This window comes from Benincasa hispida, unplaced genomic scaffold (genome assembly GCF_027475165.1).
Source record: "Benincasa hispida cultivar pf3 unplaced genomic scaffold, pf3_genome.v1.1 HicScf255, whole genome shotgun sequence".
In the NCBI taxonomy this organism is placed as follows: domain Eukaryota; kingdom Viridiplantae; phylum Streptophyta; class Magnoliopsida; order Cucurbitales; family Cucurbitaceae; genus Benincasa; species Benincasa hispida.
This window is the reverse complement of record NW_028326333.1, coordinates 5,377-22,737: the sequence shown is the minus strand read 5'-3', so window position 1 is coordinate 22,737 and position 17,361 is coordinate 5,377. Positions and strand designations below refer to the sequence as shown.

General features: G+C 29.1%; 1 pseudogene; it reads right to left on the bottom strand.

Moving 5' to 3' along the window:
- Window positions 1–11,033: 11,033 nt before the first annotated feature.
- On the bottom strand, window positions 11,034–12,216 carry LOC150030377 (uncharacterized; annotated as a pseudogene).
- Window positions 12,217–17,361: the final 5,145 nt, after the last annotated feature.

Sequence of the window (17,361 nt, the reverse complement as noted above, 5' to 3'; positions counted from 1 at the left end):
GTTTCTTGATTCAACAACTTTTTAATAAAATTTCATAATAATTAAGCTAAAACTTCAATTCAATAGAATGAAAATAAATGTAAGGTAATTAATTGAACGAGTCTTCGTAATAAATGAAGGGAAAAAAAATATAATTTTGAAAATCAAAATTCAGGACTTTAGAGTGTGTGGACAAAAATATCTTGTATTTTGGTACATAACTCAATATTGGAATTATTTGCATCACCTATCTCGTACATAACTAAAATTCAAGAGTTCGTGCTATAGTCATATTTCCTAAAATGTAAGGGTATATCTAATAGGGCAAATTTCAATTATACCCCTGAATTTTAGGGATCGTATCGATTTAAACTCAAAACTAATTATTGGAACAATGTAAATTCTGAACTTTTGAGGTTGTTATCAATTTAAACCCCAAATTTTGGGAGTTGTATCAATTTAAACCATAAAACTAGTAATTGTATCCATTTAAACCCTGAACTTTTTAAGTATGTCAATTTAAACCCTAAACTTTTATAATTATATCAATTTATACATTTCTTTAGATTTAGTTTGAAAAATATCATGCAAAACATTTAGGCCCCATTTAGTAATCATTTTATTTTTTAAAATTAAGCCTATGGACACTATCTAAATATCTCCCTTTGTTATCTACTTTTTATGGGTGGTTTAAAAAATCAAGCCAAATTTTGAGAACTATAAAAAGTAGCTTTTAAAAAGTTGTTTTTGTTTTTTAAATTTAGCTATGAATTCAACCATTGTACTAAAAAAGATGACAATCATTGTAAGAAATGTTGATGAAATAAGCTTAAATTTTAAAAATAAAAACAAAAAACCAAATGGTTATCAAACGGAGTCTTAATTACAAGTCTTATGGAAGTTTAGTGGTTTAGTTGATAAAATTACAAGTCTTACACTATGTTTATTCAAATGACACATAATGAAGGGTTTAAATTGATACATTTATGAAAATTCAGGGTTTAAATTGATATAACCCTAAAAGTTCATGGTTTAAATTGATATAATTATTAATTTGAGGTTTAAATTAATATAACTCACAAAGTTCAAGATTTAAATTGATAAAATTATTAATTTAGGGTATAAATTGATACAACCTCTAAAGTTTAGGGGTATAAATTGATATTTACTATGGGGAGTTATATATATGACAAAAATATTTTTGCGAAAAAACATGACATTGATGATGAACAAATATATCTTTGAGAATAATAACTATATAGTGCATGTGCAAAGTAGGTGAAATACATGTATTAACAAAAATGAAAATAGTATAAAAATATGGGTATATATTATATAATATCAAACTACACCAAGTACTATCATATTAGAATTAGTATGATATGAAAATATGAAGTATCTATTACATAATAAACATAGTATTGATATAATTATTAGGTATATATCACAATATGAAGACAAATTATGACTCAAATTCATAAATGAAATAAGGCCTTCTCTATAGATATCATATACATAAAAAATGAAGAACTAACATTTCGAAAGAGATACAATGGAAAAACAAAATGAGGAAGGAAAATTGAGACACGGCAAAATTGTGATGAAGAAAGGAAAATAATACACATTATTAAAAAAAAAAAAGTATATATTATTGAAACATGGAAGGAAAAAATAAAATTGATTGGTCACTTAATACGAAATAAAAATAAAAACATGAAATTATCATTAATGGAAAACGTTTTCCAAGGAAAAATAATTTTACATTATATGTGAGCTAATTCATTTATTACATTTTAGGGTATTTTGGTAATATGAAAAATTTTAATAAATACCTAAAATATACCGATAATAGATTATTTTATCTTATACAAATTTGAAAATAGGGAAATTGGAACGTATGAAAAAATTTAGAATTTCGTTCTGAAAAATGGCAAAACCAACAAATATTCAAAATACATGAATTGTCTTTGTCTGATTTGTAGTTGTTGTTATTAATGAAACTACAAATACTTGATAAATATAGAATCATAAACAAGAATGAGCTCTGTATACAGGATAATTGTTGATTTTCCTCAAGAACAACTGCCCTCCCTCAAGAACAATCTGTCCTTCCTCAATAACAACTGCCCTCCCTCAAGAACGAGTTCAATCTTCCTTTGTTTCATTATTATAATCAACTTATTTTATTTTTCAACCAAAGAAGATGAAATATTGCTCATCAGAGAGAATCAGAGTTAAACACTACAATAAATCAGAACTTTCACAGTTGTAGGGAACGCCAGAGAATTGGAGTTATGATTTATGTGTGGTAGTTGACTATTTTCTAATGTATCTGTAATGTTGAAAATACAATATATGTTTGAATAATAATTCGGCATAAACTGAACATTCTCTTCAACTACATTATTATCAATTTTGGTTTATCTAACTATTTTTCAATTGTTTTAATTTTTTGTTGTTTTATCTATATCTTTTTTCATTAGTTTAAACATGTTGTTATCCGCTTCAAAATGTTATATAAAATTAAATGTATTTTCAGTTTGTCTTTGATGGGCTCTGAAAATTAACTAATATACATTTACGGTATAATTGTAACATGAAGATATAAAGTTATGCAATTTTAACCTTTATTTTTTGTGTTTCCGGATTTAAATTAGAGTTTCTTCCAGATTTTCCCCCAAGAATATCTATTTGAATCTATCTTTTGTTATTAGATTCTATCTTTTTTTTATTTGTACATATATTTTGTTATTATATTATTTTTTTGTGTGTATATTATTACTATTGATATAGTTTATACTTTTTAAAATGTAATCTAATGATATAACAATATATCATTGGTATATAAAACATATTTATATACTTATTTATTATTTTGAGAAGATTTATTTTATATTTTCTTTTTTTAAAAGAAAAAAAAAACCTAACCCTTATTTCCAAAGTTTCAATATATTTATAATTTGTGAAAAAAAATCCAAAAATTTTCCACCCTATATATTTTAAAAATCTTAATTCTACTTTACCTCCCTCTTATCTCATCCTTTTCTTTCTCTCTTTCCTATTTCCCATTTGCATCAAACTTGTAGCCATAACACATCCACAACTTCTTCTAAAATCTATGCTAGCATACTCTTCTCATCACAGCCGCATCTTGGGTCATCTCCTTTAGAACCTTCAATTTGTTCTTCTCTCACCATCACTCTCTCTACTACATTTTGGTTTGCATGATTGTCAAATCTTCTTTTGCTCATCATCGACTGGTTCTCTAAGTAGCCACATGTCACCATCAGTGACCATCACACCACAGACACAACATCGTGGTCGTTCATTGAAGAAACAACCGCCAATTGTTTCTCGATGGTGACCATATTGGCGAGTTTTTAGATTTTCGAACCGTTTATAAGATTTTGACCATGCTATTTATTTTTTAGTTTTTAGTTGAGATTGTATTTTTTTTTCTTCTAGAAATTTAGATAGAATGTATTTGCAGTTTTCGAATTGTTTTTTAAGCATTGTCTATTTGTATTCAATTTATTAGTCTCTGGGGTAGTTTGGTCATTTACCAATTTGTATTTTCTATTATTTAAATTTATTTTTCTATTTTTACAATTTTAAAATATTTTTATCATTTTTTTTAAATAAAACTTTAAATTTTGCTATTTCTCTTGTCAGTTCTTGAAAATATGATATAGTTTCAAGTTCTTTTGGCATAAAGTCTGATTTTTCTATGAGAATTACCTAATAGGCCCATTTAGACCAGGATTCGGCCCCCTTCTTCAGATGTTTTTTGGGCTTTTATAATGGTTAAAAGCCCCAACCATCCTTATGTATTGGGCTCTACTATTGAGAGCTTTTGGCCCATACACAAAGTATCCATGAAACAAGTTTTTTTCCCACTTCTTAGCAACTCTTAAATTCTTTTTTCTTTTTCTTTTTCCTTTTTTTGGTTGAATTATACACAAACATCCCAAGTTTGCTGAGATTTTAATTGTTCTCTTAAAACTATGAAAATATTTTCCTTTTGCGGGAGTTTTTTTATAAAAAATATTCATTTTAAAATAAGAATTAGTGGAAATTGAAAGATACATGTGACCAATGGCAAATCAAAGAGTTTTATACAGGGATACTATACCTACAATATTATTGAAGACAACGAGTATATAATCTCTATCTCCATTATTTTTTCTTTAAAATATCTATCCAAGTAATGTAAACGTGAAAATTATGTAAAATAAAAGATAAATGTTATATTTTCAATAGAATGTTTTTTGACCGAGAAACTTAACAAAAACTTCATTTTTTTAAAATAAAATTCTTTTACTAATGGCAACATGCACGTTAGGTGTGCCCCAATACCAATGCATCATGGAGAGATTTTGATAAATATCGTGAATTTAATTTTATATATACTAGTAATTATTACTTGCAATTTATATTAAAAATATAAAAAACGATAATTTGAAGGGCATCTATCCCTTGGCCTCTTACACGTTAGAGATAGCAATAGGGTGGAGTCAGGGATCTAGTTGGGGGTGAGGCCCTGTTCCCTCCTGAGTCTTTGATCGGCCATTCAATTTAAATCTCCAATTTGACTCCCGTATCTGGTCAAATAGAGGATTTCCCGTTTCGGTTGGGTCGGAGAGCTACTAAAAATTTTGCTATCCCTACCCTACGTGCATTTGGCCACTGTATGTGACATAATTTAGAATATCAATCACATAAAAATTATTTATGTAAATAATTTTAACGAAATCATTTGAGATTAAAAAAATGGTAAAAATGATTTTTAATTTTGAACATGGATATAAATAATATTATCTGTCTTCTTATTTTTACCCATAAGTTGCAACACAAATTTCATCTTTTAATTCAACTCGAAAGAAATTTATCAAATGAAACTTTTCGGATCAAATTTTAACATCCAAGACTAAAAACTAAACATTTCAAAAATTTAGAAGAGATGATAGTAGAAAATTTTAAATTCTTATTTTCAATCATAAGGTCAATAAACTAAAATATATATTACAAAAGGTTTTATTTATTTATTATTTACAATATATAGGGTGGGTGATTGAATCTTAAACTTCAAAATCTATAATACATAATGTCAGTTGTGCTCATGTTGACTTTATCAAGTAAACAGTAAATCTATGTGAATTTTGTACATAACAAAATGTTCCATTTTTGTATACAATAATTTATGGGATGGGGATCGGACACCTCAAAAAAAGTTGTGCACGTCAATTACATTAGACTAAGCTCACTCTAACAAAATTTTCAAATTAAAAGTTGAGAGAAAGAAAAAGAATATAAACCATATGTTAAAATACAATGCACATTTGCCCCTTAAAACATCCATCTTCACTCTTAAATTTGTCCAGCTATATCAATTTTGATCTAACTTTCAATTTCTATCAAAGTACTCCCAAAACATTAATAAGGGTTGAAATTATAACCTATTGCAATATTTAGGATTAAGTATAAAAATAGGGCCGATTGCAATTTTATTTTGCAAAAATCGATTTGTCCAGAAAATATTTGCAAAAATAGAGGTTTTTTTTTTTTATCCTATTCGATTCAGTCTTCTGAATATATTGAACTTCCTTGTGTTGGAACTTGTTATATTCCCCCGAATGGCGTCAATGATCGGGCGACACATTGACGCCGTTTGAGAAAAGAAAATTATTGATTTATTGTGTATTTTTAGTAAGTACTAGCTAAAAAAAATTTTAGAACATCAGATTTATTTTTTCTATTAAGAGTTCAATCCATGGTGGTTACCTACTTAGGAATTAATTTTCGAGTTTCCTTAACACCCGACGGGTTGTCCCGTGAGATTAGTTGATGTATGCATAAGCTGATCTAGACATTCATAGATATAAAATAAAACATCAATTTTGTTTATGAACCGTTAAGAACAAATGAACTTAGAAGAAATGAAACAAAAGATACGGTAGAGCTAGGAATCGAAGAGAGCCGACAAGGAATTCCATTAATAATTGGCCGTTTTTCACATCTTTTCATCTGTAAAGTATTCTTGATGTGAAAACACAGAAACAAAAGGCTGATCTTTGAATAGGAAAAAGAGTGGATCTACAGGGAATTGGATTATTCGAAAAAATCCTTGTTCTTTGGAAGATCGAGATCGTGTCTGGTAAAGTGTGAACTTGGTAGCTCGTTCGTAACAAGGTAGTCGTAGGGGAAGAACTTTCTGATCAAATATCGTAAGTGGTTGATGAACCTCGGTTGGACTCAACCTTACTGCTCCGTGAGCTTCAAGACTTTATGTGATAAAGAGAATAAATCTGGCTTGATAACAGCCAATTCCACTCAAAAAAAAGGAAGGGGATTAGATTGTTCTAACTGCCTGTGTTACGCAAATGAAGTTAGATTTTATTGAGTTTAAATAACAAAGATCTAACATGAGAATTAAAATAAAATAATTAATGGTCAACACTATATATATCTTATTTTAGATTAATTCACAACAATATAAAATGAGTTTGCAAGTTTTTTTTGGATATTTGGAACACATAAATTTTGATGATTGTTAGTTTTGCTAGTATGTTTGTGTGATTCAACCTAACATATTTTCTTCCTAAAAAATAGCACAACTCTTATTATTAGAGTAAATTTGAGAATAAATTAAGATAAAAAGTTAGAGATATGTATGATATATACTAATACATTTATTTTAGATCTTTTAAATCTATCAAATTTGATTACGTTGTTTTCTATTGTTTTCTATTGTTGTCATGAGTAGTTCTCCTAACATAATGAATAAAAAAAAATGTTAAATTCAAACACATGAAAACCAAATAAATATTTTGATCCGAACATATAAATAAGATATTTAAGATTTTAATAAATTAGAAATCTAATCAAAGATCTAACTAACAATAATAAAATAACAATAATATAAAATTTCACGAACTAACCAAGCCTACATGCTCAAAATTAACATTATAATTTAAAAATGCGACAAATTTATGAATATTTCTTATGGTTGAAAAGGAAGATACTCATTAATTGTATGTGCACTTAAAAATTAAAAAGTTTCCTACAATTGTGGTAATGAATAAAATTGTGGTATTCTTTATTTCATGTCTTCTACAAGGTTGCTTGTTATATTTATGAATATAAAATAATCAGGGATCTATCAACGATGACTTGGGGTCTATCGTTCTATCGTTGATAGACTTGACTATATTTGCAATTTTTTAAAAACGTTATAGTTATATTGCTATTACCTTATAAAACAATATAATTGTTAACACTCCCTTGAATCTTCTTCTTTACTTTCACATCTCTTATTGGTCTTCTTTTCTCCATTCAAACTTATTTTCATTTCTTCTCAAAAGACTCAATTCTTGTGTATTTTTTATTCTTCTTTTTCATTATAAATTCTACTTCATATATTAAATAATTGGCCAATTTGGAGAAGACCCATTTAGCAACTTGAAAAAAAAAAAAACTTATAGTCGTCTCCTTAGAATTCATATAAAAAGGCAAAAAAAAAAAAAAAAAAAATTGTAAAAATTGGTTATTACCTTGCTTGCAGAAGAGATGTTTCTTTTAGTACAAATGGGAGTGGAAAATTTAAACCATGAAGATGAATGTTGTGGAAGAGATGTTTAATTTGCTGGAATTAATTTTTTTTGTTTTTGTTTTTGTTTTATAAAGATTTGGTTTTCTAAAAGTTTCAAAATGGAGGGATGGAAAACATAGTAGTCACTAAAAATTTCCACATAAAAAATGAATGTAAAATTAAATGGAAAAAATCAATAAATTTAGACATGATACTCACCTAAAATTTGAGATTGCATCCTCACATTAGTTAATTTGTTATGGATTAGTTCAACGACGGCATGACAGTGGAAGAGAGGATATCGATGTGGCCTAATGTGTCCGATGTGACTGAACCAAGAATCAAAAAACGAAGAGAAGAAAAAAATATTGGGGAAAGAAATAAGAAAAAACTTAGGAAAGATTCAAAAAGCTACCTAACCAAATACATATATTCTAGAGATTCACAACTTATATATTTAGTAAAATATATTTATTTTATCCATTTATATATCTAAAGATGGGTATAATATCTCAATGACCAAGTAAATCTCAAAGCAAATCCACCATAACAAATTTCTATTATTTCTCTTCTCCTTTTCTACGACTTGATATTAATTGATCAGTGTATCATATTTTTTCAGTCTTTTTTAATATACATCCTCCCTTGTTCTCTTTCTTTCCCAAAAGAAAAAAGTGAAGAAACTCATCTTGATCAAGAGAACTTCAGCCTTGGGTGTTGGTAACAATAGAAACCCACTAAAAAAGCAACCAATGCAATCGAGATGAATGAAACTCGATTCTAGAATTCTTTAGATAACATTATGAAAATGGAGATATGAGGCCAGATAAAGGTAGAAAAGTTTGTATTTATTATTTGAAAATTTTGTAGTTATAACGTGAAAGAATGTGTCCATATGAAGTGTGCAATTTTATAAAGGGATGTGTTTGTATGAAGTGATGCCGGGAGAATTCAAAAGGTGTGATAACAAAATAGAAAATATGGAATAAGGGTAAAATAAGAATTTTAAGATATATAAGCGCAGGAAGGGAAGATAAAAGTTATCCCCTTATTACCCTTTTAATATAATACAATGCCCCTTTTTTGTTAATGATTTTTAAATTTTGATTGAATATATTTAGTATAACTAGTATATGAATTGACAAGAAATGAATTGAAAAAATAGTGTTTAGAACAATATATTTATCGTTTGAAATTAATTTTCAATGTAGAATATGATTGAAATTGTTTGAGACATAATTTTTAAAGGGACATAAATTTTTGAATGAATATACTTCTAATTGAGTTTAATTTTTAACAATTGACATGAAATCTAAAAGTAAAGAAAGAAAGAAAAAATTAAAATTAGAATGATGGATCGAATTATAATACATATGATATAATTAGAATAAAATTTGTGAAATAAAATTGATACAAAAGTGAGATTAGAGCGTAATATTTATCATTTTTCCTTTCATCGCAGAAGATTGGATGATATTATACTTCAATTTATGAAGAGAGAATGGTTCATCAATTTCTTGGATTACTAGATGAAAATAGAGTAATTTCAATTTCTTGATTTACAGTTGCATATCTACTATTCACTAATTTCACATTTCCATTTCTAATGAAACAGATTTTATTTATTTATTTTTCCTTTTGAATATATCATTCCCAATATTCTCTACAACTTTGTTGGAGATTACCGTCTTAATTTTCAATCTCGGGAGGCACAAAAAAACGTAAAGATAGAAATAGGAAAGAAGTTATGAAAGACATGACAAAAAATCAAATTGCACATTCACATCTAATTAAAATTTAATTATTCAACTCCTCTAAATAAGTTTAAAAAGTAATGGATGAAAACGAAAGATTTAACCAAACTTATGCAAATCCAAGAATTTAATAGTTCCTCGACTATTTTTTTTTTTTTTTTAAAATTAAGATGGATAAAGATTTAGATTTTAAGGTAAAAACATTACCTCTTCATCGACAAAAAAGAATTTCTAATAGAAAGTTCACAAAATAACCCAAATCTCAAAAACTTTTCTATAATTGACTTCTTCCTAAAAACTTATCTATGACTAACCTTTTGCCAATATGAAATACTAATTTTACCTCCAATTTAAAAAACCTTTCAGACTTTTTACGTATGATTTACGAAGTCATTCACCCCATTTTTCACTACATCTCTCTTTGTGCGATTTTGCTCTCAAGTTTCTCTCGTTTTCTCTCGTCATCTCCCATCTTCATCTGAGTTTTGGCCACCTTCTCGTCGGTCATTTTTACATATTTTTCCCCGTTTGTTGTGACCTAAAAGGTATGTGACTCTTCTCCTTGAAGACATGTTGATATTCGTTTAGGGTTCTCGTCGGTCGTTTAGGGTTCGCAAAGGGTTCATGCTTACCTTTTGTTAAACAATCTCTCAACTTTTGTTAAATGATCATGTATTCGTTCATAAATCGATTGTTTAGATAATTTTAGGCGAGCGTTTAGTATTTTCTAAACCATTGGTTAGAGGAACATAAACGACCGTTTAGTTTTGTTTACGCGATCGTTTGGTTCTTTGTAATGTGATCATTTAGTTTTTTGTTACGTGATCATTTAGGTGTTTTTAATGCGATCATTTAGTTATTTGTTATGCAATCATTTGATAGTTTATTATGCGATCGCACTACTACAAAAACAGTGTTTCTTAACGTTTTTTAAAATATCAAGGAAGCCAATGTTAAGAAACCAATGTGAAGAATGTCGATTTTCTTGACGTTTTAAAAACGTCAAGAAAAGTGATACTTGACATTTAAAAAATGTCAAAAAACACAGACACGTGACATGTTTGAAATGTCAAGAATATGCGCATTCTTGACAAGGAAAAAAAGTCAAGAAATTTTGTGAACTTGGCATTTAAAAAACGTCAAGAAACACAGATACGTGACATGTTTGAAAAGTCAAGAATATGGGCATTCTTGACAAGGAAAAATGTCAAGAAATTTGCTTGTGATTTTTTCAGAAAAATCTATAATGTTGACATTTTTACCTATAATTGCTCTCATATTTTGATCCAACAGCCACATTTGGTATATATATGACATACATTCATCAATCAAATAAATAATATACACGCATTGACAAACTTATATATCAACAAAAAACCACCAATATCTCTTTATAAAAACTTAACTTCTTTAACATTGTCAATATATACAACCTAAGCAACATAATTCTAATAGTCAACTCATATGGAAACTTCCAAAACAATATAAGGAACATAATTTTGTCAACCCAATATGAAAAGTTTCAAAAAATACATTTCCAAAACTTCTATCAATAAAACCATCCATCTACCCACACATGTACCAATCCAAAACTATCCTCTCCCCCTATGCATATTTGAATAATACCAAAAGATATTTACACCTATATGGATATGAAGTAAATCTAGAAATTGATCAGCCAGAACAAACACATCCAAAATGACCAACAATGATCACATGTAGCAACCTAAAAATTCAGCCAACTCTATCCGCACCTAATCTAACTCGATTTTTGAGTACTGTTTCCTTGTATCAATCTATAAACATAAAAGCCAAATATTATAATGGATTCTATTTTTCTCTATGCTATTTGAAATGTCGAAAAACAATAGCATACCAAATCTGAGATGACAATGCTTCTTTTGATCACAATATCCCTCATATACCTCATGACGTAGTATCCACATTCGGTGCTCCCAACTTGTAGAGGACACTACAGAGAAAAAACCAGTAAATAAGATTGAAGTAATCCTTATGCACCAGATGTCTACTTAATATGATGAATAAGTAGTCGTTGTTAATTTATACTTATCTTTACTGTTCTCCATAAGGTTTGCTTCTGGCTTTTTTTAATATTCTTTTGAGATTGAATATCGCAATTGCCTTATTTCTCAAGAAATAACCACAAATTATTCTAAAATAGAGTACACTTTAAAACGAACACTACAAATGAAAAAGGTTAACTTACGTGTCAGTTATATATCGTATATCTACCCATGATGTTGTCCTTATGGAGTCTAGGTGGTAGTACACAGTATCACCGTATGCATTTATAGCAAGTAGTGCCCAATGACCAATAGTTAATAAAATATAATTAGTATTTTTTATTGCTAATGGAAATTAATAAAAACAAAACGTGTTCTAACTTACCCAGGACTAAAAGAAGTAAGAACTAATTGGTTTGCTTCTGAGACCATCAATCTACTATATAGGTTTCGAGTTTTAACTTCTTGAGAGTTATGTCCAGTGGAAATGAGAGATGAATACAAAAGTATATTGTGAACTTTCCTTTGAATCAATAAAGGATGGGTGCAAGTACCTACAAAAAATTTATAACATAAATATAGAAGACCAAAATTGGAAAAAAATGTCAGAGCTGAAGTCTACAAAAGTAATGACATTACTTATGCCATGTAAGTCACCAAAGTCATTGTCTTGACCTCATCCATGTTACAAAAGTTTATTATATCCTCTCGTAGGACACAACTCTTTTTTAGTATATTTTTTGCACCCTTCGAATAATGGGTTTTCAGCATCATTAAGCAACTTCTCAAATCCATTCGGATCTCTTGAATATTCCTCGTAAGCAACTTCAACCATTGCTTTTAAACTTCCAACATCAGTCTCTTCATACATATGGGTGTCAAACTTAGAAGATTCTCCACAAAATGATGAGTTAGGAAGTTTTTCCCCATGCCAAAACCAAATTTTATAACTTTCATCAATCCCATTGACATATAAATGATCTCTAATATCCTTGCTACTATGCTTTTCATAATTTCCCTATTTCAAACAAGGATAACGAATATAGGAGCTATTTGTATTAGAAAATTCAAATTTTATGAAGTTTTCCACACCCAATTCATAATCTTTGGATAACCTACTTTTGTGCATCCATGATTGTAAATCTAATAAGAAATGATGATAAACAATGATCAACTTCAAAAAACAAGTTGTGGAAAACAAACAAGTTCCCAATACATATAACTTGTTATTTCTAGCTCTACAACATTCCAACCTCAAGAAAGTAAGACAAATCAGAGAACCTCAAGACAAATTAGAGAACAAAGACAAACACATCTAAAAAAAATTGAACCTAAGGTGTAATCGAACCTCAGAAAATTGAACCTAAGGTGTGCACGTGCTCTAATGTGCTAAACATATATTAATTCCTATAACTAAAAATTGAACCCAAGTTTGGCAAAGCATTACTTAGTTCATAAAACGCTAACAAATTAGGCACATTGACATAACTAACTTTGGCAAGCATTTAATTAAAGAAAAGTGGCAAGTTCTCTAAAATTAAAGCCCTAACTTTGGCAAAGTGGCAATCCCAACTTTGGCAAGTTCTCTAAAATTCAATCTCATTAAAAAATAATATGAAACAAGAGTTTATTATGAGATTCAAGAATATACATGAGAGATTAAACCCTAACTTTGAAAATTCAAGCCTCAAACCAAAAAAATCAAACCCTAACTTTGAAAGTTCATGCCTCAAACCAAGAAAATCAAGCCCTAACTTTGAAACTTCATGCCTCAAATTAAGAAAATCAAGAATTAAACCTAATCTAAACAAAATTAAGCCTAATTTAAACAAGAAATCAAAATTAAGCCTAATCAAACCAAGAAAATCAAAATTTAAACCCAATCTAAGATTAAACCCTAACTTTGAAAGTTCATGCCTCAAATCTACTTACCTCAATGAAGAATCTCTTCAAGATTGATGGAATAAAAAAGATGCATCAAAGAGAAGTGAAAAACCAAGAAGATTTCGAGTGTATGTGCAAAAAATCAACTAAAAGTGTTGCAAAGGATAGATTGAAAATGGATTGCTGTAATTTCTTTTAAATCTGTCTGATAGCGTCAAGATGCTATTAAAAGAGCGTTGTAACGCTGTTTAAGAGGAGCACAATCTTTCTGCCAAAACCCGTAGTTTTGCAACGTTATTGAGAGCGTTGCAACACTGAATGCATGATGCGCGTGCATTTTTCATTTTTCCGTCAAAATACGTAGAGTTGTAACACTACCCTGTATATTCTACAATTTTGAACGTTTTTAAAACGTCAAGAATCCATTAATTGAACTTAACATTTTTAAAACGTCAAGTACTAAAATGCACAACTCCCGCTTTTTAAAATTAATTATTGACGCTTTTTTCTTTAAAATCACCTATTTCTTGACTTTTTTTTTTCATAAAAATGTCAAGTATTTAAAATTGCAAACATCAAGAAATGTAGTTTTTCTTGTAGTGTTGTTTAGTTTTCTGTTACACGATCGTTTAATTCTTTGTTATGTGATTGTTTAGTTTTTTTTTTATGTGATTTGTTTGGTTTTGTTACGCAATCGTTTAGTTATTTATTATGCGATGGTTTAGTTTTTGTTATGCGATCGTTTACTTATTGTGGTAATGTATACATTTGTTATAGATTGCTAAGATGACCATCCCTTCTGAGAGATATTTTCCTGCTACAGTTTGTTGCCAAATCCACAAAATTGCATCGGTTATTAAGAATAAGTTGACAGAAGAGCAGATGAGAATGTATAGGAAAGCAGTCTTTGGTCCATTGTTAGACATAGATCTTGTATTTAATAGGTAACTTTTTCGTCATTTTTTGTTGAGGGAGGTAATAGATACGAATCCAGTTGTTATTGAAGGAATCCAAAGGTCCATAGCGGAATCGGGGATCGTCCCAATTTCATTTTTTCACAGAATTAAAACTTATACAACAAAAATTATGCAATTCAACAAAATAATTACAACATGATTAAAAGAGGAAAAAGAGAAAAGGTTATACCCTTGAAGACAAAAACTTCTTCACGAATCCTCTTTTCCGATCACGATCAAACACACACCAAAAAGCCGTCAGTGAGGACGCCACCACAAATGTTTCCTCTGTATTCTCTTTTGGGTAGAGAATTCTCAAGAGTATGTGGGCTATGAGTTTTGGGAGAGAGGGAATAGATTTTTTTAGAGAGAGGAAAAATCTTAGGAGAATGTATTCTAGGAAAAACTCACACCCTAGAGAACCTGTAAATCTTTAGTCAAGAAGATAAAGATTACCACACATTAACTGACCACATTCCCACATGATTAAGAGCGAAAAGAGGAGGAGGGAGTTACAATTCCCTCTCATATTAATTTAAAAAATTAATATATAAAATTCAAAATAATTTAAAATATTATTTTTAATAAATTATCTAATATATATATTTATATGATAACTCCTTATCATATAATATATATTAAACAATATGTTATATCAAATATAATATATAACTTATAGTTTTTATATTGTATCAAATACAATATAACATATAGTTTGTTTCTCTCTTATTAATGCATGACATTTAATATAAATCACATTTATACTAAATTAATTATATGAATTTCATCCATATAATTAGTATTTGAATCAAATTCAAATATTTAATTTCTTTCAAAATAAACTTTATATTATAATGTATCAAATACATTATATTATTATATCATATATAATTAAGTTAAATTAATTATATAACATATAATTAATTCTCTCAATTAATTTGAACAATTCAAATTAATTCAAAATTAATTCTCATAATCTCTGTTGAGCTATAAAGGGGACTTTATGGACCTGTAGATTGAAGCTCCAATGGTATTTGAATAATTATTTAAAATTCTTTAATTAAATTATTCGACATCTATTAATTTTCGATCGCTCCACTAAATACCGACAGTTGCACTCTTTGCACTACAGATGTATTTTTGTGTCCATTAGATATAACTATTCAACAATGCATTGATCCTTCACAAATTGTTCATAAGTACATCTGGGCCAAAATTACCGTTTTGCCTCTATAGTTAAATCTAACTCCTTAAGTACCACCGATTCCTCTAATGAACAATAAATCATAGTCCAACTATGACCAAACCTCTCTCGGACCAAGAGAGAGTGTAGCGTCACATTGTTCAAGTCTCAGAATCAGCCCTTAAGGGAACAATTTATCTACTTACTCTGATATTAGGGAAATAGTGAATTCTGTCTTGTGTAGCTGTGATCCCAACTCCCCAATCAGAAGACTAACCCATTTGTCATAAGCATCCCAAACATTTCGGTTTGTTGACGAGCTAGGAGTCGGAGCACATTCCTCTGTTAAAACGAACTCTAGATCATCGATCACTAGTATTGTGTTTATATTTGATTTCCATGTTGAGTAGTTATCACCGTTAAATTTATTGAAAGCAAGTAGTTATATAATAGAGTTTGACCTGCTGAAGATATAAACAAATTCTATTAGTGAAAAGCTACTAAATCCAATCAAATTTAGCAAAAGTAATAATGTACCCATATCTCATTATTAATTGTAATGATACTTTAGTGAGTCAGAATAACCACTACCGGAAGACAGTCAATTACTCCTTCACTGAACCAATACACTCTTGACTGAATACTAATACTAGAATAACTCTTATTTCTATAGCATTTAGTTATCACTTTTTGGTCAAGAATTTATTAATATTTAGTAATTCTTGTAAGTGTAACTCTCCATTTTCATATCTTGGAAAACGGTGTCAACAAGCTATTAAAGGGCAGACAATGCTGAAGACGGAACTAAGAAACCTTATCCATTTATGGAGTTTTCGATGTTCCAATCTCAAAGTCACAACCCTCCAAATGGGTGGTCGTGTTAAAACGACATGCAAGCGGAATATAGGAATCTCACGGTGCAACCTAATGAAGGACACCGCAAGATATATGTTGACACATTTCCTTCTCCCACTTACTATGAACTACTTCCCCTATTCACCTTGTTGTTGACCCATGCAAACACTTTTCAAATGGAGTAGTCACGGTAAAAGAGACACGAAGTCGAGCATGAATCTCATGGTGTGAACTATTAGGGACGTGAGAGATAAAAATAATATATCATATATATTATTAATCTCCCACTGAAGTGTTCTAAACAATTGGGTATACTTTTACTTAGGTATACTCCGGCTAATTAAAACAACCTAAGTCTAGGTGTTTATTTAGGTATAACTTTTATACTAGATTTAACCTATGGTGTCTAAGTGATAAACCATTTATTACCTCATATCGCTCATGCATGCTCATAAAATCAAGTTAACAATACTCAAGAACCAGCTAAATCCACAGGTAGAAGGTGTTCCTTAAACCATTAACTTAAATACCTCTAGCATTAGACAGGATTAGCCCGGGTGAGTTTGTAACCAAAGTTTTACAAGATAACGACCTATTTTAACTATTTAAAACAAGTTGTTATTTATCAACACTAGGTGAACATGCATTTATCTTTGTTATAGATTTTAAATGTATAATTTATTTTATAACAATTATAACTTAAATAAATCTATAACATACATCAGCATTCTATAAATTAATATAACACTTTATACTAAATCTCATGAAACCCTAAATATGCATACTATACACCATAACATTTATAACATACTTCCAATGCATGCAACATACTTTCCTAATCTACATGACATACTTGATGCCATACAAAATTTATTTAATTAAGACATACATTCACAATGCATAATTAATTAAACACACACCGAAATGGACTAGTTTTGGCATCCTAATCAAGCAAACACTTAAATTATTACAATAATAATCCACAAACTGCTCGAACCGCCCCCGAGCCTTTTGAACCAGCACAAACCAACTAAATAATGCATGAATTGGACTTCAAGGCAGAAATGGGTTGAATTAGACTGCTAGGGCTTAAAACCGGTTGAACGGAACTGGAAATGGTGGAACTAGTTCAGTTGGA